The sequence below is a fragment of the Rutilus rutilus genome (genome assembly GCF_951802725.1).
Source record: "Rutilus rutilus genome assembly, chromosome: 2".
In the NCBI taxonomy this organism is placed as follows: domain Eukaryota; kingdom Metazoa; phylum Chordata; class Actinopteri; order Cypriniformes; family Leuciscidae; genus Rutilus; species Rutilus rutilus.
Window position 1 is genome coordinate 26,229,654 of NC_140210.1, and position 3,217 is coordinate 26,232,870.

General features: G+C 44.6%; 1 long non-coding RNA gene across 2 annotated transcripts; it reads right to left on the reverse strand.

Annotated features, from left to right (window-relative positions):
• Nucleotides 1–535: 535 nt before the first annotated feature.
• On the reverse strand, nucleotides 536–1,943 carry LOC311285958. 2 transcript variants are annotated; one of them, XR_014626462.1, is made up of 5 exons: nucleotides 1,651–1,943; nucleotides 1,488–1,548; nucleotides 1,228–1,321; nucleotides 1,018–1,137; nucleotides 536–910 (listed from the first exon to the last, which is right to left on the reverse strand). It is a non-coding gene; the product is annotated as an uncharacterized lncRNA (long non-coding RNA). The 2 variants fall into 2 exon arrangements; XR_014626463.1 differs by having other exon boundaries at nucleotides 1,018–1,321.
• Between the last annotated feature and the right edge of the window lie 1,274 nt (nucleotides 1,944–3,217).

Sequence of the window (3,217 nt, forward strand, 5' to 3'; positions counted from 1 at the left end):
GATCATCTCACAACATGTTTGTGAGATTTTATAACCTGGACATTCCCTCGTTCGCACCACATGTTCTGTCAATCACTGCATGAAAATTGGGATTTCCGACCCCGTAAACGGCCGCAAATCTCCCTAATTTTCGGCAGTTAACGACAATTTACAGCCTGTGAACGTCGCGTTCGTCTGTGCCGAATATTGTCGGAAACGAACCATGACGTATGTAGAGCGCTCGCGCCGGAGATGTGAATGGCTCTAATTACCATATGAATAGCAGCTCCCGCCAGAGAAAGGCTTGAATTTCCTCACTCACTATTGGTTGAACCCACGTGGTTTAAACAAGAAAAATCACTCGTGATTGGTTGGCAGATCTGTTACTATTGGTCACCCTCGCTCATTAAAAATTCAAAAAATTATAATATTCATATAAATAATAATATATAAATTATTTTTTTATATTCATAATATGCTATTCTGTGGTATGTTCATGTCATTGTTAACCTATGGACTACACTATTATTACCATCAAGGACATGAATTTATAAAGGAATGGAAAATTTGCCAGGGACATGCTGTTTATTCAAAGAAAGAGCTTTATTAGCACAGACACAAAACAATATACACCTATGGACAAAGCATAGATCATCTGCACACACAACAAATTGGAAGCTCAGTGTCTGTTTTCATCTTCGGAGCTGTAGTAGGTGACTAGCGGCGTTCTCTCTGAATTCGATCCACTTTGAAAACGTCTGTGGTGCGTTGCCCTGTATTTAGGAGTCGCCTCTAATCTCGACTGCAGTGTAGCACAGAGCTCTGTGAGCTCCTGGCTGGTGGTTGAACTTCATCGGACATCAGATCTATGGTGGCGCACTTCCAAATGCCCACGTCATCCTCACCTAGCACACTGTCTCGCTTCTAGCAGCTGTAAAAACAACCAATACAGACAATCAGTACTGTGATGCACTGTGTATGGACACAAAACATCTATTAATGCACGTGAAAAATAGTCACATTGACTAAAAATCTTACCTTCTTTCTTCTCGCTCGACTCCGAGCTGAACTCTTCACAGCTTCGGCCTGCAATGCCAGATCTGGTTGTTTGTACCTGAAGCTCCTGCGTACTGTCTCGTAGTATGTCTTACAGGCAAGCTGGAAAACAATTAAATGAGAGTGATATGAATAAAAACAACGCAAGTCACAGTAAAATGAAACAAGGAGAAAATAGTAAAAGTTACTTACAATGTCGTCATGATCAGCGTCATGAAAATCTGGACTTGCAGACATAGCTCTGAGTAAATGTGAGGTTACGCCCTCGTTATGAGGCGAGGTTACTCTATGGAAACAAAATGTATGATTAAGATCGTAAACTGTAACGGATCTATTTTCTTATACAAGAGAATGAAAGCATATTCTTTGAATCTTACCTTTAAAATGTTTGTAAGTTTTTATGAAAGTAAAAAAATAAAAGAATGTAAGATTCTTTTTTTTTTTTTTTTTACCTTGATCCAGTTCGTAGCGCCCACAATTTGTCTCAGAGTTGTGAAGATGGCATACTGCTTCCTGTAAATTACAGGATTATTTACAATTATTAAACAAATAATAGCCATCAATCCCATGACCTCTTGCTTTATGATGAAATCATGAAAAACAGAATATTCTTACATTTCACAAGGCCTGACAAAATACAGCTGCAGGTAACTAGCGGCATTCTGTCTGAATTCGGTCCATTTTGCAGACGTCTGTGGTGCGTTGCCCTGTACTTTGGAGTCGACTCTAATCTCGACTGCAGCGTGGTACAGAGCTCGGTGAGCTCCTGGCTGCGACAGGACGGATGTCGCACAATCCATCCAGACACCCCGCCGACGATGCCGTCTTCCTCATCAGACATCAGGTCTATGGTAGCACACTTCCGAAGGCCCACCTCATCCTCAGCTAGCACACTCTGTCTCGCTTTTAGCAGCTGTTCACGAGTTCACACTTACATATAATTTGAATGGGTAAGTTTAATGCGTATATGGCGTGCTGTCCGGAGGGAGGGCTCCGAGCTCGGAATTCAGCCCGAACCCAGAGTACTCCCCCCGTATGTAAGTGTTTAGTACTAGAAGTGTGGAGAAGGGGTGGTGGAGGGATGCTGCAAAAACTGTCAATGGAATGAGGTGAGACTGCTGAGTATTTATACCTCTCACCATTGATTGCTGAGTGCTTTCCACTTGTGTTAATTATCTGAACGTGCTCCTCCCGAACCTTGTTAATAAAACATCATTTCACGAGTTCACACTTACATATAATTTGAATGGGTAAGTTTAATGCGTATATGGCGTGCTGTCCGGAGGGAGGGCTCCGAGCTCGGAATTCAGCCCGAACCCAGAGTACTCCCCCCAAAGCTAAAGCAGAGGACAGCCGCCGGACTAAAGATCCCCCAAATGAGTGCCGAGTTGGCGGGCTGGTATCTCAAGAAGGCCTGGATGCTTGACCGGGAAGGCCCGTAATGGTGGCTCCCTGCCCGGCTGACGTCCCCTGTTGGTCTGTAAACGGGAGCGGTTGTAGTTTACAGAAACAGGAAGGTGGGTGCTTGCCTCTGAGATTTCCTCGCACTGCGTTGCTGGAAGAAAGGAGAAAACATTAGTACTCTACTGGGGAAGTTCTCACTCCGTCCACTGTGAGACCAATGCTCGCTGGACGGAAAGGAAACAGGAAAGTGAGTGCTTGCCCGGGAGATTCTCTCATTGCATCATTGGATGAAAAGAGAAAACGTAAGTGCTCCGCTGGGAAAGTTCTCACTCCGTCCACTGTGAGACCAATGCTCGCTGGACGGAAAGGAAACAGGAAAATGAGTGCTTGCCCAGGAGATTTTCTCACACTGCATCATTGGATGAAAGAGAAAACGTAAGTGCTCCACTGGGAAAGTTCTCACTCCGTCCATTGTGAGACCAATGCTCGCTGGACGGAAAGGAAACAGGAAAGTGAGTGCTTGCCCAGGAGATTCTCATACTGCATCATTGGATGAAAGAGAAAACGTAAGTGCTCCACTGGGAAAGTTCTCACTCCGTCTGCTGTGAGACCAATGCTCGCTGGACGGAAAGGAAACAGGAAAGTGAGTGCTTGCCCAGGAGATTCTCATACTGCATCATTGGATGAAAGAGAAAACGTAAGTGCTCCACTGGGAAAGTTCTCACTCCGTCCGCTGTGAGACCAATGCTCGCTGGACGGAAAGGAAACAGGAAAATGA